The sequence below is a fragment of the Ranitomeya imitator genome, chromosome 1, assembly GCF_032444005.1.
Source record: "Ranitomeya imitator isolate aRanImi1 chromosome 1, aRanImi1.pri, whole genome shotgun sequence".
Lineage (NCBI taxonomy): Eukaryota > Metazoa > Chordata > Amphibia > Anura > Dendrobatidae > Ranitomeya > Ranitomeya imitator.
In genome coordinates, this window is record NC_091282.1 from 198,743,213 (window position 1) to 198,770,064 (window position 26,852).

Genomic DNA, 26,852 nt, shown 5'->3' on the forward strand with positions numbered 1-26,852 from the left:
TCAGTTTGAGGGGTCTATATGGCTGAAAATACCCAAAATTGACACCATTCTAAAAACTGCACCCCTCAAGGTACTCAAAACCACATTCAAGAAGTTTATTAACCCTTCAGGTGCTTCACAGCAGCAGAAGCAACATGGAAGGAAAAAATGAACATTTAACTTTTTAGTCACAAAAATTATCTTTTAGCAACAATTTTTTTATTTTCCCAATGGTAAAAGGAGAAACTGAACCACGAAAGTTGTTGTCCAATTTGTCCTGAGTACGCTGATACCTCATATGTGGGGGTAAACCACTGTTTGGGCGCACGGCAGGGCTTGGAAGGGAAGGAGCGCCATTTGACTTTTTGAATCAAAAATTGGCTCCACTCTTTAGTGGACACCATGTCACGTTTGGAAAGCCCCCGTGTGCCTAAAAATTGGAGCTCCCCCACAAGTGACCCCATTTTGGAAACTAGACACCCCAAGGAACTTATCTAGATGCATAGTGAGCACTTTGAACCCCCAGGTGCTTCACAAATTAATCCGTAAAAATGAAAAAGTACTTTTTTTTCACAAAAAAATTATTTTAGCCTCAATTTTTTCATTTTCACATGGGCAACAGGATAAAATGGATCCTAAAATGTGTTGGGCAATTTCTCCTGAGTACACCAATACCTCACATGTGGGGGTAAACCACTGATTGGGCACATGGTAAGGCTCGGAAGGGAAGGAGCGCCATTTGACTTTTTGAATGAAAAATTATTTCCATCGTTAGCGGACACCATGTCGCGTTTGGAGAGCTCCTGTGTGCCTAAACATTGGCGCTCCCCCACAAGTGACCCCATTTTGGAAACTAGACCCCCCAAGGAACTTATTTAGATGCCTAGTGAGCACTTTAAGTCCAATATAGAAAAATCAGCCGCACTCTTATGGTATATCTTTGCAAAAATGTGATGTATTTATTCACATGTGTTGAGACAAAATTTTCATATATATATACACACACAGCAGGGAGTATAAACGAAGTAGTAACGTTTCGACCCTGCCTCGGGTCTTTCTCAAACTGTAATCAAACACAAATAACAATTAGTGTTATATACATATGGGGTGCTTTACATAAAGACAAAACCAGATGAACATAATCATTATTTACAGAAAACTATATACAATAAGGATCCCATCTGAAAAGTATCTGTATGAGATAGCGCTGTCAAAATAGATAACCTACACAAGGTCCATTAGGGGTGCTGTCGCTAACATAAAGTTCTATTGTAGAGACTGGAAACAAGGTCCAGTCTGACCAGTGAAGCTGACAAAATAGGTACAAAATTAAGTAACGTTATACCCAGTGGTGGACATGATATGGAGAAGCACTGACCTGCGTTTTCTAGATAGTGTGAAAAATAAGAAGTGTGGTCCCTTTAAGGGCTGCAAATAAAGAGGAGAGAGGGTTCCTTGTGAGAAGATACAAGATTAAAAGTAGTGGGGTCCTGGTAGAAAAAACAGATGAGTCACCAACCTCCTATTGTTGTGGTGTCAGGTCTTCCTGCTTCTGTGGGCGTGTGTGTCTGCATGGGAAATAGTGCCTCTATTTATAGCACCTATTCAAACTGAGGCTGCAGCTCCCAAAGGGAGGTGTGAAACGCTGTATGTGAGCCCTTAATGAATAGTGCCAGCACACTGGGGAATGAGAGAGAGGCTTGGAGTCTCTGTAATGTGCTGTGCAGTTGCTAGGTATCTCAAGGGAGGTGTGGAACACTCCCTGCCTGTCATCTGGGAGGAGGTGTGGTGAATGGGGGGAGAAAAGAGAGGAGTGGAAAGGGTATAAGATGCAAGAGTGTCTTTTGTAAAAGAAGCATATCAGTAAGAATAATGGGGAGAAAGCGTAGAACAATTAGTAAAACTGCAGGGAGCCAACTTGAGCCAGAAATAAATGTCGAATTGGAAAAAAAAAAAAAAAAAAAAAATTTTTTTTTGTTAGGAAGTTATAAGGGTTAAAATTTGACCAGCGATTTGTCATTTTTACAACGAAATTTACAAAACCATTTTTTTTAGGGACCACCTCACATTTGAAGTCAGTTTGAGGGGTCTATATGGCTGAAAATACCCAAAAGTGACACCATTCTAAAAACTGCACCCCTTAAGGTACTCAAAACCACATTCAAGAAGTTTATTAACCCTTCAGGTGCTTCACAGCAGCAGGAAGGAAAAAATGAACATTTAACTTTTTAGTCACAAAAATTATCTTTTAGCAACAATTTTTTTATTTTCCCAATGGTAAAAGGAGAAACTGAACCACGAAAGTTGTTGTCCAATTTGTCCTGAGTACGCTGATACCTCATATGTGGGGGTAAACCACTGTTTGGGCGCACGGCAGGGCTTGGAAGGGAAGGAGCGCCATTTGACTTTTTGAATCAAAAATTGGCTCCACTCTTTAGCGGACACCATGTCACGTTTGGAAAGCCCCCGTGTGCCTAAAAATTGGAGCTCCCCCACAAGTGACCCCATTTTGGAAACTAGACGCCCCAAGGAACTTATCTAGATGCATAGTGAGCACTTTGAACCCCCAGGTGCTTCACAAATTAATCCGTAAAAATGAAAAAGTACTTTTTTTTCACAAAAAAATTCTTTTAGCCTCAATTTTTTCATTTTCACATGGGCAACAGGATAAAATGGATCCTAAAATGTGTTGGGCAATTTCTCCTGAGTACACCAATACCTCACATGTGGGGGTAAACCACTGTTTGGGCACATGGTAAGGCTCGGAAGGGAAGGAGCGCCATTTGACTTTTTGAATGAAAAATTATTTCCATCGTTAGCGGACACCATGTCGCGTTTGGAGAGCTCCTGTGTGCCTAAACATTGGCGCTCCCCCACAAGTGACCCCATTTTGGAAACTAGACCCCCCAAGGAACTTATTTAGATGCCTAGTGAGCACTTTAAACCCTCAGGTGCGTCACAAATTGATCTGTAAAAATGAAAAAGTACTTTTTTTTCACAAAAAAATTTTTTCGCCTCAATTGTTTCATTTTCACATGGGCAGTAGGGTAAAATGGATCATAAAATTTGTTGGGCAATTTCTCCCGAGTACGTCGATACCTCATATGTGGGGGTAAACCACTGTTTGGGCACTCGGCAGGGCTCGGAAGGGAAGGCGCGCCATTTGACTTTTTGAATGGAAAATTAGCTCCAATTGTTAGCGGACACCATGTCGCGTTTGGAGAGCCCCTGTGTGCCTAAACATTGGAGCTCCCCCACAAGTGACCCCATTTTGGAAACTAGACCCCCCAAGGAACTTATCTAGATGCATATTGAGCACTTTAAACCCCCAGGTGCTTCACAGAAGTTTATAACGCAGAGCCATGAAAATAAAAAATAATTTTTCTTTCCTCAAAAATGATTTTTTAGCCTGGAATTTCCTATTTTGCCAAGGATAATAGGAGAAATTGGACCCCAAATATTGTTGTCCTGTTTGTCCTGAGTACGCAGATACCCAATATGTGGGGGTAAACCACTGTTTGGGCGCACGGCAGGGCTCGGAAGGGATGGCACGCCATTTGGCTTTTTAAATGGAAAATTAGCTCCAATCATTAGCGGACACCATGTCACGTTTGGAGAGCCCCTGTGTGCCTAAACATTGGAGATCCCCCAGAAATGACACCATTTTGGAAACTAGACCCCCAAAGGAACTAATCTAGATGTGTGGTGAGGACTTTGAACCCCCAAGTGCTTCACAGAAGTTTATAACGCAGAGCCATGAAAAAAAAAAAAAAATTATTTTCTCAAAAATGATCTTTTAGCCTGCAATTTTTTATTTTCCCAAGGGTAACAGGAGAAATTTGACCCCAAAAGTTGTTGTCCAGTTTCTCCTGAGTACGCTGATACCCCATATGTGGGGGTAAATCACTGTTTGGGCACATGCCGGGGCTCGGAAGTGAAGTAGTGACGTTTTGAAATGCAGACTTTGATGGAATGCTCTGTGGGCGTCACGTTGCGTTTGCAGAGCCCCTGATGTGGCTTAACAGTAGAAACCCCCCACAAGTGACCCCATTTTGGAAACTAGACCCCCAAAGGAACTTATCTAGATGTGTGGTGAGCACTTTGAACCCCCAAGTGCTTCATAGAAGTTTATAATGCAGAGCCGTGAAAATAATAAATACGTTTTCTTTCCTCAAAAATAATTATTTAGCCCAGAATTTTTTATTTTCCCAAGGGTTACAGAAGAAACTGGACCCCAAAAGTTGTTGTCCAGTTTCTCCTGAGTACGCTGATACCCCATATGTGGGGGTAAACCACTGTTTGGGCACATGCCGAGGCTCGGAAGTGAAGTAGTGACGTTTTGAAATGCAGACTTTGATGGAATGCTCTGTGGGCGTCACGTTGCGTTTGCAGAGCCCCTGATGTGGCTTACCAGTAGAAACCCCCCACAAGTGACCGCATTTTGGAAACTAGACCCCGAAAGGAACTTATCTAGATGTGTGGTGAGCACTTTGAACCCCCAAGCGCTTCATAGAAGTTTATAATGCAGAGCCGTGAAAATAATAAATACGTTTTCTTTCCTCAAAAATAATTATTTAGCCCATAATTTTTTAATTTTCCCAAGGGTAACAGGAGAAATTTGACCCCAATATTTGTTGTCCAGTTTCTCCTGAGTATGGTGATACCCCATATGTGGGGGTAAACTACTGTTTGGGCACATGCCGGGGCTTGGAATTGAAGTAGTGACGTTTTGAAATGCAGACTTTGATGGAATGCTCTGCGGGCGTCACGTTGCGTTTGCAGAGCCCCTGATGTGTCTAAACAGTAGAAACCCCCCACAAGTGACCCCATTTTAGAAACTAGACCCCGAAAGGAACTTATCTAGATGTGTGGTGAGCACTTTGAACCCCCAAGTGCTTCATAGAAGTTTATAATGCAGAGCCGTGAAAATAATAAATACGTTTTCTTTCCTCAAAAATAATTATTTAGCCCAGAATTTTTTATTTTCCCAAGAGTTACAGGAGAAATTGGACCCCAAAAGTTGTTGTCCAGTTTCTCCTGAGTACGCTGATACCCCATGAGTGGGGGTAAACCACTGTTTGCGCACACGTCGGGGCTCAGAAGGGAAGTAGTGACTTTTGAAATGCAGACTTTGATGGAATGGTCTGCGGGTGTCACGTTGCGTTTGCAGAGCCCCTGGTGTGCCTAAACAGTAGAAACCCCCACAAGTGACCCCATTTTAGAAATTAGACCCCCAAGGAACTTATCTAGATATGTGGTGAGCACTTTGAACCCCCAAGTGCTTCACAGACGTTTACAACGCAGAGCCGTGAAAATAAAAAATCATTTTTCTTTCCTCAAAAATTATGTTTAGCAAGCATTTTTTTTGATTCACAAGGGTAACAGAAATTGGACCCCAGTAATTGTTGCGCAGTTTGTCCTGAGTATGCTGGTACCCCATATGTGGGGGTAAACCACTGTTTGGGCACACGTCAGGGCTCGGAAGTGAGGGAGCACCATTTGACTTTTTGAATACGAGATTGGCTGGAATCAATGGTGGCGCCATGTTGCGTTTGGAGACCCCTGATGTGCCTAAACAGTGGAAACCCCTCAATTCTACCTCCAACACTAACCCCCCCACACCCCTAACCCTAATCCCAACTGTAGCCATAACCCTAAACACAACCCTAACCGCAACACACCCCTAACCACAACCCTAACCCCAACACACCCCTAACCATAACCACAACCCTAATTCCAACCCTAACCCTAAGGCTATGTGCCCACGTTGCGGATTTGTGTGAGATATTTTCGCACCATTTTTGAAAAATCCGCGGGAAAAAGGCACTGCGTTTTACCTGCGGATTTTCCGCGGATTTCCAGTGTTTTTTGTGCGGATTTCACCTGCGGATTCCTATTGAGGAACAGGTGTAAAACGCTGCGGAATCCGCACAAAGAATTGACATGCTGCGGAAAATACAACGCAGCGTTTCCGCGTGGTATTTTCTGCACCATGGGCACAGCGGATTTGGTTTCCATATGTTTACATGGTACTGTAAACCTGATGGAACACTGCTGCGAATCCGCAGCCAAATCCGCACCGTGTGCACATAGCCTAATTCTAAAGGTATGTGCACACGCTGCGGAAAACGCTGCGGATCCGCAGCAGTTTCCCATGAGTTTACAGTTCAATGTAAACCTATGGGAAACAAAAATCGCTGTGCCCATGCTGCGGAAAAACTGCACGGAAACGCAGCGGTTTACATTCCGCAGCATGTCACTTCTTTGTGCGGATTCCGCAGCGGTTTTACAACTGCTCAAATAGAAAATCGCAGTTGTAAAACCGCAGTGAAATGCGCAGAAAAACCGCGGTAAATCCGCCATAAATCCGCAGCGGTTTAGCACTGCGGATTTATCAAATCCGCAGCGGAAAAATCCGCAGAGGACCAGAATACGTGTGCACATACCGAAACCCTAACCCTAGCCCTAACCCTAACCCTACCCCTAGCCCTAACCCTAACCCTACCCCTACCCCTAGCCCTAACCCTAACCCTACCCCTAGCCCTACCCCTAACCCTACCCCTAACCCTAACCTTACCCCTACCCCTACCCCTACCCCTAACCCTACCCCTAACCCTACCCCTAACCCTACCCCTAACCCTAACCCTAACCCTATTCTAACATTAGTGGGAAAAAAAAAAATTCTTTATTTTTTTATTGTCCCTACCTATGGGGGTGACAAAGGGGGGGGGTCATTTATTATTTTTTTTATTTTGATCACTGAGATAGATTATATCTCAGTGATCAAAATGCACTTTGGAACGAATCTGCCGGCCGGCAGATTCGGCGGGCGCACTGCGCATGCGCCCGCCATTTTGGAAGATGGCGGCGCCCAGGGAGAAGACGGACGGGACCCCGGCTGGATCGGTAAGTATGATGGGGTGGGGGGGGACCACGGGGGGGGGGGGGATTGGAGCACGGGGGGGGGAATCGGAGTGCGGGAGGGGTGGAACGGAGCACGGGGGGCGTGGAACGGAGCACGGGGGGGCTGGAATGGAGCACGGGGGGGTGGAACGGAGCACCGGGGGGGGTGGATCGGAGTGCAGGGGGGGTGATTGGAGCACGGGGGGGTGATTGGAGCACGGGGGGAGCGGACAAGAGCACGGGGGGGAGCGGAGCACTGGACGGAGGGGAGCCGGAGCAGTGTACCGGCCAGATCGGAGGGCTGGGGGGCGATCGGTATGGTGGGGTGGGGGCACATTAGTATTTCCAGCCATGGCCGATGATATTTCAGCATCGGCCATGGCTGGATTGTAATATTTCACCCGTTATAATGGGTGAAATATTACAAATCGCTCTGATTGGCAGTTTCACTTTCAACAGCCAATCAGAGCGATCGTAGCCACGAGGGGGTGAAGCCACCCCCCCTGGGCTAAACTACCACTCCCCCTGTCCCTGCAGATCGGGTGAAATGGGAGTTAACCCTTTCACCCGATCTGCAGGGACGCGATCTTTCCATGACGCCGCATAGGCGTCATGGGTCAGAATGGCACCGACTTTCATGACGCCTACGTGGCGTCAAAGGTCGGGAAGGGGTTAATGAGACCGCCTTGATGATGGTTGATGGGCTCACACTATTTGGCCAAATTCTGTGCTAAGCGTCTCAAAAAAAAAATTCCTAATGTTCAAAAAGACATTTTGCTATTCATATTTCATGTATTTCATATTTGACGTGTTTTGGCACGATAGAGTGCAACCTTTTTTTGTATATTACTAACCTGCAGTGAGAGTTCAGAGTTCATTAGCTCTGGTGCTCTCTCTTTAAGGCACCACTGCTGTGTGGGAAAATCCTCACACAGCGGTGTTGCAGTAAGTGAGAGCACCAAGCTAATGAACTATGGTGAACTCTCAGGGCGGCGCAGTGATACAGTGCAGGGGGTGATCACCTCCTGTCAGTGTATAGCCGGAGGCCAGGTAGAGTGGTCACATCTCCCGATGTGACTGTTCTACACGTGAGATCTCCGTGGGATACTCGCATTACCTCGACTATGGTGGACAGGGAGTATATGTTGGTTTATTATTTTACAATATTTCCAGGAGATGAGGGCGTCAGTGATTGGTGTGAGGTGAGTTTAATGTTTTTTTTATTTTTATGTGAATATGTATGCAATGTAACTTTTTGTTTATCTGTGAGCACAGGCGCCGGCAGATGATACTACTCTCCCATCAGACATAGTCCAATGGGAGCAGTAGTCGCATTGGCCCGCACCTGCTTTTTTACCGCAGGTCATTGCTGTGGGTCACAGTGAGTTGCAGAATCATGCTGACATCTGCCAGCATGATCCCACAGCTCTGTGACTGACATTACTGGCGGTAATGTTTACCGTGGGTGACAGTCACAGCTGCCGGGTTATGCTGACATGTGACAGCATCACCCCGTAGCTCCTGTCATCGCACACATTGAGCAGTATGTGCAATGATGGGGAAAATAAATCCTACACCATATGTTGTGGGCTACAGCAAAATGGCTGTGATCTCCTCCCACAGCTGTGACCTGGACAGCCCAGGAGGCCCCAGGTCATGGCTAATGCGGCTAGAGTGTTATAGATAGGGTCGGAGTCCGACCACTGATCTCTATGCCAAGGGCAGCCATATTTGCAGAGTTTGTGTCCTACAGCGATTCTTCCACTCCTGCAAAGCAAAATGGCAGCCCCCCAGTGGCTGCAAAAAATATTAAAAAATAAATAAAAACACTGTGCACTTGAAAATATGTTATAAAAATAAGGAATTTAACTTTTTTTTTTTAAATATATAAATGTGGCATCTTCCCTTTAAGTGTAGTCCATGCAATAAGATATTTCTTTGACATTTACACCAAATGTAAAGCTTAAACAGAATATGATCAGGACTGGGGTTGAGCGACTTTTACTCTTTTAGGATCGAGTCGGGTTTCGCGAAACCCGACTTTGTCAAAAGTCAGGTCAGAAAAACTCTTTCTGGTCTGAAACTTGATTTCTTTAAGCTTTTTAATCACCCCAGCCTCTCCAGGAGTGACATGGTTGTTGATAAACATTCTTTCATCTGTCATGGTGAGTCTGCCACTAGCAGTAGGTCGTCCAAGTATGGGATGATGAGGATGTTCTTTTCTCTTAAGCAAGCCATAACTTCTGCCATAAGGTTTGTGAAGATTCAGTTAGCAGAGGAGAGACTGAATGGCAGTCACCGGAACTGGAAATATTGTGCCCTCCCTTGGTCTTTTATTGGAAACCTGAGGAACTTCTGATACGAGGCATAGATAGATAAATGGTAATAAGCACTTTTTAGATATAGCGTGCTCATTACCGATTCCTTTCTTATCATTGGTATGACTGATCTGAGTGACTCCATTTTGAATTGCTTGTAGGCCACCCACCAGTTTAGTGGTTTCAGGTTTATTATAGTTTGGTGTTCTCCTGGCTTCTTTATGGAAAACAAACTGGAATAATGTCTGTGGAACTGTTGGGAATGAGGCACCTGAATTATGACCTGCAATTCTATAAGCTCCTGTATATCTTTCTGAAGTCTTTGATGGACTGATGGAGACTAGGAATAGGTTAGGCAGTATCTCTTGGAAGGTAAATGGGTGAGCTCTATCCTGTACCCCTGAGCGACTGTTTGCAGGATCCACAGATTCTGAGTAATCTCTTGCCAACCTTCCAGGAAGTACTGAAGTCTCCCCAATGCCTCTGGTGTCATGGTCAGCTGGGTCTTGGTCTTTGGTCCTTATAGGAGCCTCCACCCAGTCACCTTTGGGGTAATTCCACCTGCCTGACTTCCCCTTTCCTTTGTAGTCCTGCCTGGGGTGAGAGCGAGTCCTCCAAAAGGACAGTATTCTCTTTGGTTTTTCTTCAGGGATGCCCTTCTTTTTATCTGACGCTTTCTCAAGTAACTCATCTAAAACTGATCCAAATACGTGTAGGCCAGAGAAGGGTATAGAGCAAAGCTTGTTTTTTGACTGGGTACCCCCTGTCCATGATCTTAGCCACAGAGCTCACCTTGCTGTGTTTGATAGCGCATTGTCTCTTGCTGCAAAGTGGGCTGACGGCTGAGGCATCTGCCATAAACTCGGTCCCCATTTTCAACAATGGTAGTGACTAGGGTTGAGCGACTTTTTACTTTTTTAGGGTCGAGTCGGGTTTTGCAAAACCCGACTATCTCAAAAGACAAGTCGAGTGAAATCGGTCGATTATCGGGAAAAGACGGGGTTGGGGGATCGACAGAAACACGAAACCCAATGCAAGTCAATGGGGAAGCATATTTCAAAAACCTGACCTGCACATCCAAACATAGACTGAGTGTGAACAGGTGCTGAACCCAGAGTCGCCAACTCGTATATAGTTAAGTAAAAAGGGCAGCACACTGCAGCGCCAAAACATGCAAACTTGAAAACACAAAATTTGAACTGCATTACTGCACTAGAAATATGAAAAATGAGAGCTTTTAGCGCATAAAAATGGCCATATTTATGTGTACCTCGTAGCCACTTTACGGCATCTCTCTTATACGAGGTCCTACGCTTGACCTACCTCATTGAGAATAAACGTCTCCATCTGAACGGGTACATGTGAAACCTCTTCTTGGACTCAAATTCTCACTCTCTGTGGAGGGGTATTAGACCTACTATAATTAAAACACCTGTGGCTAGGAGGCGGGAGTGCACGATCAGAAGGCTAGAGAATACATTTCAAAAACCTGACCTGCACATCCAAACATAGACTGAGTGTGAACAGGTGCTGAACCCAGAGTCGCTAACTCGTATATAGTTAAGTAAAAAGGGCAGCACACTGCAGCGCCAAAACATGCAAACTTGAAAACACGAAATTTGAACTGCATTACTGCACTAGAAATATGAAAAATGAGAGCTTTTAGCGCATAAAAATGGCCATAATTATGTGTACCTCGTAGCCACTTTACGGCATCTCTCTTATACGAGGTCCTACGCTTGACCTACCTCATTGAGAATAAACGTCTCCATCTGAACGGGTACATGTGAAACCTCTTCTTGGACTCAAGTTCTCACTCTCTGTGGAAGGGTATTAGACCTACTATAATTAAAACACCTGTGGCTAGGAGGCGGGAGTGCACGATCAGAAGGCTAGAGAATACATTTCAAAAACCTGACCTGCACATCCAAACATTGACTGAGTGTGAACAGGTGCTGAACCCAGAGTCGCCAACTCGTATATAGTTAAGTAAAAAGGGCAGCACACTGCAGCGCCAAAACATGCAAACTTGAAAACACGAAATTTGAACTGCATTACTGCACTAGAAATATGAAAAATGAGAGCTTTTAGCGCATAAAAATGGCCATATTTATGTGTACCTCGTAGCCACTTTACGGCATCTCTCTTATACGAGGTCCTATGCTTGACCTACCTCATTGAGAATAAACGTCTCCATCTGAACGGGTACATGTGAAACCTCTTCTTGGACTCAAATTCTCACTCTCTGTGGAGGGGTATTAGACCTACTATAATTAAAACACCTGTGGCTAGGAGGCGGGAGTGCACGATCAGAAGGCTAGAGAATACATTTCAAAAACCTGACCTGCACATCCAAACATAGACTGAGTGTGAACAGGTGCTGAACCCAGAGTCGCCAACTCGTATATAGTTAAGTAAAAAGGGCAGCACACTGCAGCGCCAAAACATGCAAACTTGAAAACACGAAATTTGAACTGCATTACTGCACTAGAAATATGAAAAATGAGAGCTTTTAGCGCACAAAAATGGCCATATTTATTTGTACCTCGTAGCCACTTTACGGCATCTCTCTTATACGAGGTCCTACGCTTGACCTACCTCATTGAGAATAAACGTCTCCATCTGAACGGGTACATGTGAAACCTCTTCTTGGACTCAAATTCTCACTCTCTGTGGAGGGGTATTAGACCTACTATAATTAAAACACCTGTGGCTAGGAGGCGGGAGTGCACGATCAGAAGGCTAGAGAATACATTTCAAAAACCTGACCTGCACATCCAAACATAGACTGAGTGTGAACAGATGCTGAACCCAGAGTCGCCAACTCGTATATAGTTAAGTAAAAAGGGCAGCACACTGCAGCGCCAAAACATGCAAACTTGAAAACACGAAATTTGAACTGCATTACTGCACTAGAAATATGAAAAATGAGAGCTTTTAGCGCATAAAAATGGCCATATTTATGTGTTCCTCGTAGCCACTTTACGGCATCTCTCTTTTACGAGGTCCTACGCTTGACCTACCTCATTGAGAATAAACGTCTCCATCTGAACGGGTACATGTGAAACCTCTTCTTGGACTCAAATTCTCACTCTCTGTGGAGGGGTATTAGACCTACTATAATTAAAACACCTGTGGCTAGGAGGCGGGAGTGCACGATCAGAAGGCTAGAGAATACATTTCAAAAACCTGACCTGCACATCCAAACATAGACTGAGTGTGAACAGGTGCTGAACCCAGAGTCGCCAACTCGTATATAGTTAAGTAAAAAGGGCAGCACACTGCAGCGCCAAAACATGCAAACTTGAAAACACGAAATTTGAACTGCATTACTGCACTAGAAATATGAAAAATGAGAGCTTTTAGCGCATAAAAATGGCCATATTTATGTGTACCTCGTAGCCACTTTACGGCATCTCTCTTATACGAGGTCCTACGCTTGACCTACCTCATTGAGAATAAACGTCTCCATCTGAACGGGTACATGTGAAACCTCTTCTTGGACTCAAATTCTCACTCTCTGTGGAGGGGTATTAGACCTACTATAATTAAAACACCTGTGGCTAGGAGGCGGGAGTGCACGATCAGAAGGCTAGAGAATACATTTCAAAAACCTGACCTGCACATCCAAACATAGACTGAGTGTGAACAGGTGCTGAACCCAGAGTCGCCAACTCGTATATAGTTAAGTAAAAAGGGCAGCACACTGCAGCGCCAAAACATGCAAACTTGAAAACACGAAATTTGAACTGCATTACTGCACTAGAAATATGAAAAATGAGAGCTTTTAGCGCATAAAAATGGCCATATTTATGTGTACCTCGTAGCCACTTTACGGCATCTCTCTTATACGAGGTCCTACGCTTGACCTACCTCATTGAGAATAAACGTCTCCATCTGAACGGGTACATGTGAAACCTCTTCTTGGACTCAAATTCTCACTCTCTGTGGAGGGGTATTAGACCTACTATAATTAAAACACCTGTGGCTAGGAGGCGGGAGTGCACGATCAGAAGGCTGGGGAAGCATAGTCGGCAGTGAGTGGAGGCCAGGAAAACACCTACAGTGCCCATTTTAATGGCAAAAACATCCATTCTTGTTACTGAAGCTTGTCAATCTTAATTTACCTTATAATAATAGTTAGGCATTGGAAATTGGGGGTCATTTGGCTAAAGTTGTGGGGGGTATGGTTGGTTCAAGTATTTAGTGGGCCTAGGAAAGGTGGACCATGTCATGGCAGTGGAGCAGGGAGAGGTAAGTATTTCAACTTTGCAAGTGCTGTGATCCTGAGCAAGCATGGGGGGGCCACTCGTTCGCATTGGCACTGGCACAGGGCCCCTCAAAGTACGGCGGAGTGTTTGCATGGTGGGGGCGCCTCCCACCGGCAGCGACACTTTAGCGTACTATGAGGGGCACTGTGCCAGTGACGTCGACAACGAGTATCCCCCCACCTGATGATAGAACCTGCACTTTCATCTGCACCTTCCTCTTTGTCCCCGTGTAAGGTGGTATAGTATGCGGGAAGGGGAACCTCACTTTCAGCAGGGTCAGAATCTGGCTGTGTAGCGTGCAAGGGGAATGTAGCGGTCTGGGTCAATGTACCAGCAGAGTCATCTAGCACTGGCTGGGAAATGGGCAGGATGAGGAGGAAACACAGATATAGTCTCATATACAAAAGTAGGCTAAAAGCAGTTCAGGCAGCATTGGTGTGGTCAGTGGAGGACTATTGGAAGGAGGGACCGCAGACAGACTTAGTAGGCCTAACATAAAAAAGTAGGCTCTATGCACTTTTAAATAGGTTCCAGGGGTACATAGGCAGCATTGGTGTGGTCAGTGGAGGACTATTGGAAGGAGGGACCGGAGACAGACTTAGTAGGCCTAACATAAAAAAAGTAGGCTTTATGCACTTTTAAATAGGTTCCAGGGGTACACAGGCAGTATTGGTGTGGTCAGTGGAGGACTATTGGAAGGAGAGACCGCAGACAGACTTAGTAGGCCTAACCTAAAAAAAAGTAGGCTCTATGCACTTTTAAATAGGTTCCAGGGGTACACAGGCAGCATTGGTGTGGTCAGTAAAGGACTATTGGAAAGAGGGACCGCAGACAGACTTAGTAGGCCTAGCATAAAAAAGTAGGCTCTATGCACTTTTAAATAGGTTCCAGGGGTACACAGGCAGCATTGGTGTGGTCAGTGGAGGACTATTGGAAGGAGGGACCGCAGACAGACTTAGTAGGCCTAACCTAAAAAAAGTAGGCTCTATGCACTTTTACATAGGTTCCAGGGGTACACTGGCAGCATTGGTGTGGTCAGTGGAGGACTATTGGAAGGAGGGACCGCAGATAGACTTACTAGGCCTAAAATAAAAAAGTAGGCTCTATGCACTTTTTAATAGGTTCCAGGGGTACACAGGCAGTATTGGTGTGATCAGTGGAGGACTATTGGAAGGAGGGACAGCAGACAGACTTAGTAGGCCTAACCTAAAAAAAGTAGGCTTTATGCACTTTTAAATAGGTTCCAGGGGTACACAGGCAGCATTGGTGTGGTCAGTGGAGGACTATTGGAAGGAGGGACCGCAGACAGACTTAGTAGGCCTAACCTAAAAAAAGTAGGCTCTATGCACTTTTAAATAGGTTCCAGGGGTACACTGGCAGCATTGGTGTGGTCAGTGGAGGACAATTGGAAGGAGAGACCGCAGATAGACTTACTAGGCCTAAAATAAAAAAGTAGGCTCTATGCACTTTTTAATAGGTTCCAGGGGTACACAGGCAGCATTGGTGTGGTCAGCGGAGGACAATTGGAAGGAGTGTCTGACACAGTTTGTACTCCAAAATAATACATAGATGTTAATGTCTCGCAAAAAAAACAAAACAAACAAAAAAAAGGGTGGCATACTTAGGTACAGGGGTGGGCTACTCTGATGACTTTCAGACATTGTTATTTGGCGCAAAGTTTTTACTAGTGTAAATGTAGGACAGGGCCACTGAATATTTTAAGTAGCATCAAACATTTCAACAAATTGGTATTGTCAGTGCCAGGCATTGAAGGATTTCACCGCATAGACTAAACAGTGGTGGAGCAGTGACAGACAATTTTGCAAGTGGTAGAGCACAGTTTGAGCTGGGGGGTGGGGGGCACTCTCTCGTGCCCGGTGGTACTGGCCCAAGGCCCCTCATGTTACAACGGTGTGTCTGACGTTGGGTGCGCGCCACCAACGCCAGAGACTCTTCATTGTACTATGAGGGACCCGATGCCAGTGCAAAAGTGGGCACACCCACCTCTTCAGACAAACGGCACTCTCACAGGTGCTTCCACCAAGTGGTGAGACCACGGCCACGTGGGGGGAGTCAGCCCATTTAGGGAGGTGTAAATATGTCGTATGCTGGACATACAGCATCTGCAAATGGAGAAATTGGAACACTCAGTCAGACCAGTCCAAAAGCAAGACCTTTTTAAAGGAAAGCTAGGTGTCAGCCGGGAAAGGTGGGGCAAAATAATTAGAAATCCATGAGTGGTTCATTTTAATGAAGGTTAGATCATCAACATTTTGGGTAGCCAGACGAGTCCTTTTTTCGGTCAGTATTGAACCTGCAGCACTGAATACTCTTTCTGATAGCACACTAGCTGCTGGACAAGCGAGCTCCTGCAATGCATATTCGGACAATTCAGGCCAGGTGTCTATTTTGGATGCCCAGTAATCAAATGTGAATGACGGGTGAGGGAGAACATCGATAGGGGAGGAAAAATAGTTAGTAACCATACTGGACAAATGTTGTCTCCTGTCACTTTGAATTGATGCTGCCGTACCTGTCCTGTCTGCGGTCATTGCGAAATCACTCCACAACCTGGTCAGAAAACCCCTCTGTCCAACGCCACTTCTGATTTGTGCACCTCTAACACCTCTGCCCTGTTGCCCCCTGCAGCTCGTGTGAGAAGAACCATCACCGGCGCTGTGTGCTGGGAATGCCTGAATCAAACGGTCAACAAGAGTTGCTTGTTTGGTTGACAATATTTGTTCAAGGTTCTCATGTGGCATGATGTCTTGCAGTTTCCCCTTATAGCGTGGATCCAGGAGGCAGGCCAACCAGTAATCGTCATCGGTCATCATTTTTATAATGCGGGGGTCCCTTTTTAGGATACGCAAGGCATAATCCGCCATGTGGGCCAATGTTCCAGTTGTCATTTCACTGCTTGGGCTGGGTTGAGGAGCACTTTCAGGCAAATCAACATCACTTGTCTCCCTCAAAAACCCTGTACCTGGCCTTGCAACGCCACCAGTTTCTATTACCCCCTGAGAAGCTTCCTCATCCAAAAAATTCTCATCCCCATCATCCTCCTCGTCCTCCTCCTCTTCGCCCGCCACCTCATCCAGTAGACTTCCCTGACCAGACAATGGCTGACTGTCATCATGGCTTCCCTCGTCCTCCACTGCAGACGCCTGCTCCTTTATGTGCATCAAACTTTGCATCAGCAGACACATTAGGGGGATGCTCATGCTTATTATGGCGTTGTCTGCACTAACCTGCCGTGTGCATTCCTCAAAACACTGAAGGACTTGACAGAGGTCTTGTAGCTTTGACCACTGCACACCTGACAACTCCATGTCTGCTATCCAACTGCCTGCCCGTGTATGTGTATCCTCCCACAAATACATAACAGCATGCCTCTGTTCGCACAGTCTCTGAAGCATGTGCAGTGTAGAGTTCCACCTTGTTGCAACGTCGATGATTAGGCAATGCTGGGGAAGGTTCAAAGATCGCTGATGGTTCTGCATGCGGTTGGAGTGTAGGGGCGAACGGCGAATGTGCGAGCAAAGTCTGCGCACCTTCAGGAGCAGGGCGGGTAACCCCAGATAACTTTTCAGGAAGCACTGCACCACCAGGCTTAAGGTGTGAGCCAGGCAAGGAAAGTGTTTCAGTTGTGAAAGGGCTATGGCAGCCATAAAATTCCTTCCGTTATCACTCACTACCTTGCCTGCCTCAAGATGTACACTGCCCAGCCATGACTGAGTTTCTTGCTGCAAGAACTCGGACAGAACTTCAGCGGTGTGTCTGTTGTCGCCCAAACACTTCATTGCCAATATAACCTGCTGACGCTTGCCACTAGCTGTTCCATAATGGGACACCTCGTGTGCAACAGTGGCAGCTGCGGATGGAGTGGTCGTGTGACTGCGGTCTGTGGACGAGCTGTCGCTTCTGCTGGAGGATGAGGAGGAGGAGAAGGGGGGGCGAACACCTACAGCCAACTGTTTCCTAGACCGTGGGCTAGGCAGAACTGTCCCAATATTGCTGTCCCCTGTGGACCCGGCATCCACCACATTAACCCAGTGTGCCGTGATGGACACGTAATGCCCCTGGCCATGCCTACTGTTCATGCATCTGTTGTCAGGTGCACCTTTCTACTCATAGATTGTCTGAGTGCATGGACAATACAGTCTTTTACGTGCTGGTGGAGGGCTGGGATGGCTTTTATCGAAAAGATGTGTTGACTGGGTAGCTCGTAGCATGGTACAGTGTAGTCCATCAGGGCTTAGAAAGCTTCGCTTTCAACTAACCGGTAGGGCATCATCTCTAACGAGATTAGTCTAGCAATGTGGGCGTTCAAACCATGTGTACGCGGATGAGAGGATGAGTACTTCCTTTTCCTAACGAGAGTCTCTTGTAGGGTGAGCTGGACTGGAGAGCTGCATATGGTGGTACTAGCGGGGGTGCCGGTGGACATGGCAGACAGAGAGGGTTGGTGATGGTATTCTTGATGTTGGCCTACATACAGTGTTTCCTACCAAGAACCTGGTGATTCCCTGACTGCTTTGGCCTTGCGACGAAACCTCCACATTTGCTGTTGTGGTAAACGTTGGGCTTACAGTGAGGGAAGGAATGTAGCGTTGCTGACTAGCTTCATTGTGAGAGGGTGCAACAACATTAAGGGACGTTTGGTAGTTAGTCCAGGCTTGCAAGTGCATGGTGTTTAAATTTCTATGCATGCAACTTGTATTAAGATTTTTAACATTCTGACCTCTGCTGAAGGTCCTTGAGCATTTCTTACAGATGACTTTGCACTGATCATTTGGATATAGTTAAAAAAATGCCAGACTGCACTCTTCCTACTATTGGATACCTTTTCAGGCATTGCACACTGAGCTACTTTAACCGGATGGCCACGCTGTCCTACAACTTGTTTTGGTTTTGCCACACGTTTTTGGCCAGATACGGGCCTGCCAGATGGAACCTGTTGCGATGTTGATGCCTGCTGTGGCTCCTCCTCCTCCGCTTTAGAGCTACTGCTGGATGCACCCTTTTCCCCCAGTGGCTGCCAATCGGAGTCAACAACTGGGTCACCTATGACCTCCTCTTCTATGTCCTGTGCACCTTCCTCTGTGTCACCGTGTAAGCCGGTGCTATAGCGTTCGTGACGGGGCTCCATAGTCTCATCTGGGTAAGATTCTGGATCAGTACACTGCGAGGGCAATGTTGTGATCTGAGTCAAAGGAACAGCATAAGAATCTGGCTGTGGCTGTGCACTCCATGTCTGATTCATCTTGTAATGGGCATGACCTGTTAACAATTTGCCTTTCTAACCCAGGAACGGTATGTGTAAAGAGCTCCATGGAGTAACCCGTTGTGTCGCCTGACGCATCCTTCTCTGTTGTTCTGGGTGAAGAACGCATGGAAGCGGCTTGTCCCTGACCAGGAACATCCACTGACGACGCGCTGCTTTTACATTTTGCACTTTCAGAAGAGGAGGCAAAAGAGCTAGAGGCAGAGTCAGCAAGGAAAGCCAAATCTTGTTCCTGCTGCTCCGGCTTTAAAAGCGGTTTTCCTACTCCCAGAAAAGGGAGCGTTCGAGGCCTTGTGTAGCCAGACGATGATGGTGGCTGAACAACTCGAGACTTAGGTGCTATATTGCTTTTCCCACGACCACCTGATGCTCCACCACCACTACCATCATTACCAGCTGGCAATGACCGCCCACCGCCACGACCTCTTCCACCAGAATTCCTCATTCTTCGAAATAAGTAGCCAAACTTACAAACGGTATTTGGTATTGTAAAACCCGTTACAAGGTGGACGCAAAATTGTTGTGAATTTAAATCTCCCTTTATAGGTGTGTGAGAGTGCAGGGAAAATCAGGCCCACTGTATTACAGTACGCAGTTTCAGTGGCAGACGGTGGCTGACAGATATGCCACTAACAGGACTAACGCAGATGCACAGATTTGCCAATATTAATCTCCCCTTCTTTTTTGGGGGTGATGGGAGACTAGTGAATCAATCTGGCCCACAGTTTTACAGTAGTGTTTCAGTGGCACAAAATGACAGACCGATACCACAGACTGGACTGGCACAGATGCACAGATTTGCCAATATTAATCTCCCCTTTTTGTTTTTATATGGAAGACTAGTGAATAAATCTCGCCCACTGTTTTACAGTATTGTTTCTGTGGCACAAAATGACTGACAGATACAACAGACTGGACTGGCACAGATGCACTGATTGGCAATATAAATCTCCCTTTTTAGGTGTGGGACAGTGCAGAAAAATACAGGCCCACTGTTTCACACTACACAGTTTCAGGGGCAGAAAGTGGCTTGAAGATATATATATATAAAAAAAAAAAAAAGGGTCTGTAATACAATTTTTTATCTCTCTACAGTAATCTCAGAAAAGTATGGCAGGCAGCAATAAAAAGGACTGCTGCACACAAAAGTGTGGACAAACAAACAAGATAGCTGTGCAGAAAGGAAGGAACAACAGGATTTGTGCTTTGAAAAAAGCAGTTGGTTTGCACAGCGGCGTACAAACAGCAATGCAGCTATCAGGGAGCCTTATAAGGCAGCCTAATAAGCTACAGAGCTGATGCACCGAAATCTAGCCTCCACTGTCCCTGCAAGGAAAAGGTGGTGTTGGACAGTGGAAGTCGCTACAGCACAAGCGGTTTGGGGGTTTAAGCCAATCACTGCCATGCCCTTCTCTAAGATGGTGGGGACCGAGAACTATGTCATCACGCTGCCCACACTCTGCGTCCTCCTTCATTGGCTGAGAAATGGCGCTGAATGCGTCATATGAAACGTGACTTTGGCGCGAAGGTCGCGTACCGCATGGCCGACCCCACACAGGGATCGGGTCGGGTTTCATGAAACCCGACTTTGCCAAAAGTCGGCGACTTATGAAAATGACCAATTCGTTTTGCTCAACCCTAGTAGTGACTTCATCGAGATTTCATCCCTGGGAGTACTATTCTTAACGTAGCTCTCTAGGTCATCTACCATATACTCAATGACCTGGCTACCGCAGTAGCTGCTATGCTCAATTCATGATGGCTGCAGATGACTCCCATGCTTTCTTAAGAAAGTCCTTCAATCTCTTATCCATCAGATCTTTAAGGACAGAAGAGTCTTCAAATTGAATGGCTGTTTTCTTAGAGACTCTAGGCACAGGTATGTCAATCTTTGCTACTGTTTCCCATACCTTGGTCTCTTCCAAATCGAAGGGAAGGTGGTACCCTAAAATACCTTGGGACCACAAGCTTTTTCCCCAGATCTTAACATTCTTCCAGTATCATTGCTATTATGCGATTATTAACTTTTAATACTCTATTTCTATGGGCTATCAGGCCGTCAAACATTTCGTCCTGGATTGTAAATGGTTCAGTGGAGTCCTCAACCTTCATAGTACTCCTGAGTAGGGTTGAGTGAAATGGGTCGGCCATTTTCAGAAGTCGCCGACTTTTGGCAAAGTTGGGTTTCATGAAACCCGACCCGACCCCTGTGTGGGGTCGGCCATGAAGTCGGCGATCTTCTGAATCTGGTATCGGAATTCCGATCTCGAGTTCCGATATGTTTGCAATATCGGAAATCGGTATTGGAATCTATATTTAAGTGTAAAATAAAGAATTAAAATAAAAAATATCGCTATACTTACCCTCTGACGCGCCCTGGTACTAACCGGCAGCCTTTCTTCCTTCGAATCAGCGCTTGCAGGACCTTGCGGTGACGTCGCGGCTTGTGATCGGTCGCGCGATCGCCCATGTGACCGCTCCCACGACCAATCACAAGCTGCGACGTCACTGCAAGGTCCTGCAAGCGCTAATTCTTAGGAAGGAAGGCTGCCGGAAAGAAGCAAGGCGCGTCCGAGGGTGAGTATATACCTAATAGGAATATACTCACCCTCGGACGCGCCCTGCTTCTTTCCGGCAGTCTTCCTTCCTAAGAATCAGCGCTTGCAGGACCTTGCGGTGACGTTGCGGCTTGTGATTGGACGCGTGAGCGGTCACATGGGCGGTCGCGCGACCAATCACAAGCCGCGACGTCACCGCAAGGTCCTGCAAGCGCTGATTCGAAGGAAGGAAGGTTCCCGGTTAGTACCAGGGCGCGTCCGAGGGTGAGTATAGCGATATTTTTTATTTTGATTCTTTATTTTAAACTTAAATATGGATCGCAGGGCCTGAAGGAGAGTTTCCTCTCCTTCAGACCCTGGGAACCATTGGAAACCCAATGCACTGCATTGGGTTTCGAGTTTCGGCCGACCCCGACTTTTTTATAGGATCGGCCGATTTCACTCGACCCGACTTTTGAAAAAGTCGGGTTTCATGAAACCCGACCCGATCCTATAAAAGTAAAAGTCGCTCAACCCTACTCCTGAGAGCTTGCAGGAGCATGTCGGTGTTTTAGGAAGAAAACAGATATCTTTTCCGTTCTTCCGGGAGCACTACTGAGGAACCCTCGCCTTCATCAGAGTCCAGAACAGAATAGCCAGACATTTCTTCTTCCTCTGTACTTGGATCCATGTCCCATCTGGGTCTTTTAGGACATTGAGATTGGGATGGTCCTAGTGCTGAGAGTGTAGTCTGTACTTAATACTGGCCAGTAAAGAGGTTTGCTCCTCCTTAAGTAATTTTGAAATGCATCCTTCACATAGCTTCTTATCAAATTCCTCTGGAAGTCTGGCCGTGCATAAGGGACATCTGCTAGCCTTCCTTTTGGCCGCTGAAGTGGATTGTCTAGGCGTCTACTTGTCCTGAATGACAATATATAAAGAAGGGACATGCAGCTATTGATCTAGTGCCCAGCTCAGAGACCCTTACTACGCCTCACTAACATGGTCCAGAGATGGCTCTAAGGATTGGACATCAGGACAGCTACCACTCTCCATCTTTGCTAAGTCAAGTGTCAGCTGTCTGTCTTTAATCTGGAATGCACGCCGGCCACCATAGAAACACCTGTGTCCAGTGCCCTGTTGTCCTAGGGATCCTGAAGACACACCTCCAGACCTCGCACCGGCTCGCCCCTGACGATGCGGAGCGGAAGAAGCCCTGTTTCCAGACTGGTTCTGGGATCCTATGGACTCACTCCCCGGAACCCATCACTGGCACGCCTCCTGATGACACGGCACGCCGTAAGTCCCAGGACATGAGATGCTGGCCGAATGTGAAGCCGGAACAGCAGCCTCTCCCTAGAGCCCCCTAGAGAGGAATGCGGCTTTTCCCAGGAGCCTCCTGCTTGACCAGACTTTGACATCCGGAGGAAAGGTCGGCACCCAGGTACTTTGATTCTCGCACCTCTGTGCTTCGCTTCTGCATCTGTCCCTAATAGGGACAGGAAAACACTGAAGGGTGGTGGTGGGGAGGGGCTATTTAACCTGGTCCTAGGATAAGAAAGACAACTTCCAGGTGGTGCTGTCAGGAGGAACATCCTGGAACTTGTATTAAATGTTCTTGCAATAACTATTGATTTTGTGCAACATATGTTTGACCCAGTCCAATACTTTGTGGTGGTTAATACATGTGTATAATGGGGTCATGTCTAATGTACCTAATCTTGTCTGGCAAGCAATTTTTTTATAGTATATTTATAATTTGAATGGTATCTTGAGTATTAATTTTACATACGTCTATAATTAACCATCTGTGCATTTTGAACGATTAGCGGTTAGAGAACCTGTAACAGAAACTTTAGATCTTTCACATGGGTATTAGGACTTTTATATATCTTAGGGACACAGTAAAATATTGGAATTGTTTTTGTTGTACCTAAAATGAAATCGTTTTCTTGTTTATTATACATGAATTCTTCTAATATTTGTTTACATAATTAATTTAATTCTTGTGTTCATGTCATAGCAGGATCTGATTCTAAAAGTTGAAACATAACAAAATCTGTCAATTGTCTTGATCATATTAATCTACATCCAAAATCACTAATCCCTAACCTTACCAGCAGTTGGGTGTGTTATAATATTGTTAGCGTTGATTTGTATTGGTTTAAAAGCTTCTTTTTCTTCATATGATAAATTAGATGCTGGTGTTCCAGATTTTTAATTTTCATAAATCAGTATGTACTATTTTTTGGAAAGCAATTAATTCTATACTAATCTTTTGTATGATGAATTTTAACATTTTACTTTTAATTAGTAACATAGTAACATAGTTAGTAAGGCCGAAAAAAGACATTTGTCCATCCAGTTCAGCCTATATTCCATCATAATAAATCCCCAGATCTACGTCCTTCTACAGAACCTAATAATTGTATGATACAATATTGTTCTGCTCCAGGAAGACATCCAGGCCTCTCTTGAACCCCTCGACTGAGTTCGCCATCACCACCTCCTCAGGCAAGCAATTCCAGATTCTCACTGCCCTAACAGTAAAGAATCCTCTTCTATGTTGGTGGAAAAACCTTCTCTCCTCCAGACGCAAAGAATGCCCCCTTGTGCCCGTCACCTTCCTTGGTATAAACAGATCCTCAGCGAGATATTTGTATTGTCCCCTTATATACTTATACATGGTTATTAGATCGCCCCTCAGTCGTCTTTTTTCTAGACTAAATAATCCTAATTTCGCTAATCTATCTGGGTATTGTAGTTCTCCCATCCCCTTTATTAATTTTGTTGCCCTCCTTTGTACTCTCTCTAGTTCCATTATATCCTTCCTGAGCATCGGTGCCCAAAACTGGACACAGTACTCCATGTGCGGTCTAACTAGGGATTTGTACAGAGGCAGTATAATGCTCTCATCATGTGTATCCAGACCTCTTTTAATGCACCCCATGATCCTGTTTGCCTTGGCAGCTGCTGCCTGGCACTGGCTGCTCCAGGTAAGTTTATCATTAACTAGGATCCCCAAGTCCTTCTCCCTGTCAGATTTACCCAGTGGTTTCCCATTCAGTGTGTAATGGTGATATTGATTCCTTCTTCCCATGTGTATAACCTTACATTTATCATTGTTAAACCTCATCTGCCACCTTTCATCGCAAGTTTCCAACTTATCCAGATCCATCTGTAGCAGAATACTATCTTCTAATTGAGTATGTGTAAATATATGTATTTTTTATACATTTTTTTAAACAAACAATAAGATATTTCTTCACTCCTATAGATTCAGAAAATGTCTTAATTTGAAACCTTTATTTAGTAAACTTTACTGTTGCTCACTTAATGTAACAGAAATAAGATTAATGATAGATTATTTCTTTGTTAACAAGTTCTTTTTTGCTTCTTAGAGGTGTTTGTTCTATTATTTCTGCATGATCTCTTTTTTTTTATTGGATGTATCTGTTTTGGTTGACTATGGAATCTAAGGGATTTCTGTTCAACAAGTGAGACAGAGTCGACTCTGAAAGAGTCACTAGAAAGTCAGGTATGTGAATCCTGAAATGAGAGTTTGAATATGGATCACTGCTGGCAACCAAAGTTGGGCTGGGTATATTGTGATTATTTTTTTGTCTGCAACTTTCTTAATAGGGTGTTTAAACATGAGGGACTCATGTTGAAAGTTTTATTTCTTCTGTTTTTTTATCTTTGATATTGTACTAATGCCTTATCGATTCATTGTTCTTTTAATTGTTATGAAACATTCCAGTTTTTTATTATTATTTTATAATATTTTGCAAGGATTCTTGAATGCTGATATTTTGCTTTATGTTCCTTGGGTTAATCTGTTAATTATGATGCATGAATACAAAACATACAGCAAATAAAAATATAATCTCATAACATCAAAATAGCTTTTTGTCACCCTTATTCAGTAATACCAAGTAATATAAACTAAACTCTATACCACATGTCCAAGAAATAAAATAAACTTTATACAGCTTCATTAGCAAAAAGTAAATTGCAGTGTGTCAAAGATAGAAAAATAAATACTGCATGTTCAAAGGGTTAAGCACAATTTCCTATTACAGAAGATTCCAACTCATGAATTTGAAATAGCACATCGGACAGTTCATATTCAAGGATATGCAAGTGTAGGCTGTAATCTGAAAACTGTGACTTTTCAATTACAATATTGTTTAATCTTCTTTGTGGGTTAACAATAATCAATAGCTGATTTAGTATTTTGTTTTTCTTTCTTTATAAATAAATGGGAATCAAAATGATAAACATCAGGAAAGAGCAAAGTGTTATGCAGAGGATATGCTACATACATCTTTGAATTCATCTATATTAGTGTCCTATACTTCAAAATCTGTGATGGTTCTGGATGTGATGTTTTCGGTTATTTAGAATGTGTGTCATACTGGTGAAATATGACTGCCATCACTCTTTAAGCCGTGAGTCGACAGAGAAAATGGATGCCTTTGTTTAATGCATAAAAAATAAATTTCTCAGATATATGAGAGTATTGTGGATGGCAAAAAGAATTATCATACAAAAAGGGATTTTTTTTCTTACAAGTTGTATCAGTTCTTCTAAAGGATGGGATGTTTTCAGGAAGTTTTAGAGTTGTGAAAGTTTATGTCCAGTATGATGTCTGATGTCTTTACTACTATGTGCTAGTCAAAAAGTAACTTTTCGTAATGTGACATAGGAAGGGTAATGTTTATTATGCATCAATTAATAAATCACATATATCTGGCAAAAAAGTGATATTGATGCAAAGATTTGCAAAGCAATGCAATACTGGGCAATATGTCCAAAGGTACTTAAACCCTTAAGCCCCGAGGGTGGTTTGCATGTTAATGACCGGGCCAATTTTTACAATTCTGACCACTGTCCTTTTATGAGGTTATAACTCTGGAACGCTTTAACAGATCTTGGCGATTCTGACAATGTTTTCTCATGACATATTGTACTTCATGGTAGTGGTAAAATTTATTCGATATAACTTGCATTTCTTTGTGAAAAAAACGGAAATTTGGCGAAAATTTAGAAAATTTCGCAATTTTCCAACTTTAAATTTTTATGCCCTTAAATCACAGAGATATGTCACGCAAAATACTTAATAAGTAACATTTCCCACATGTCTACTTTACATCAGCACAATTTTGGAACCAACTTTTTTTTGTTAGGGACTTATAAGGGTTAAAAGTTGACCAGCAATATCTAATTTTTACAACACCATTTTTTTTAGGGACCACATCTCATTTGAAGTGATTTTGAGGGGTCTATATGATAGAAAATACCCAAGTGTGACACCATTCTAAAAACTGAACTCCTCAAGGTGCTCAAAACCACATTCAAGAAGTTTATTAACCCTTCAGGGGTTTCACAGGAATTTTTGGAATGTTTAAATAAAAATGAATATTTAACTTTTTTTCACACAAAATTTATTTCAGCTCCAATTTGTTTTATTTTACCAAGGGTAACAGGATAAAATGGATGACAAAAGTTGTTGTACAATCTGTCCTGAGTACGCTGATACCCCATATGTGGGGGTAAA

At 44.4% G+C, this 26,852-nt stretch overlaps 1 long non-coding RNA gene across 1 annotated transcript; it reads right to left on the bottom strand.

The window, feature by feature from the left end:
- Positions 1–914: 914 nt before the first annotated feature.
- LOC138657680 (uncharacterized) lies at positions 915–1,938 on the bottom strand. Its single transcript, XR_011317133.1, has 2 exons — positions 1,358–1,938; positions 915–1,042 (listed from the first exon to the last, which is right to left on the bottom strand). It is a non-coding gene; the product is annotated as an uncharacterized lncRNA (long non-coding RNA).
- Between the last annotated feature and the right edge of the window lie 24,914 nt (positions 1,939–26,852).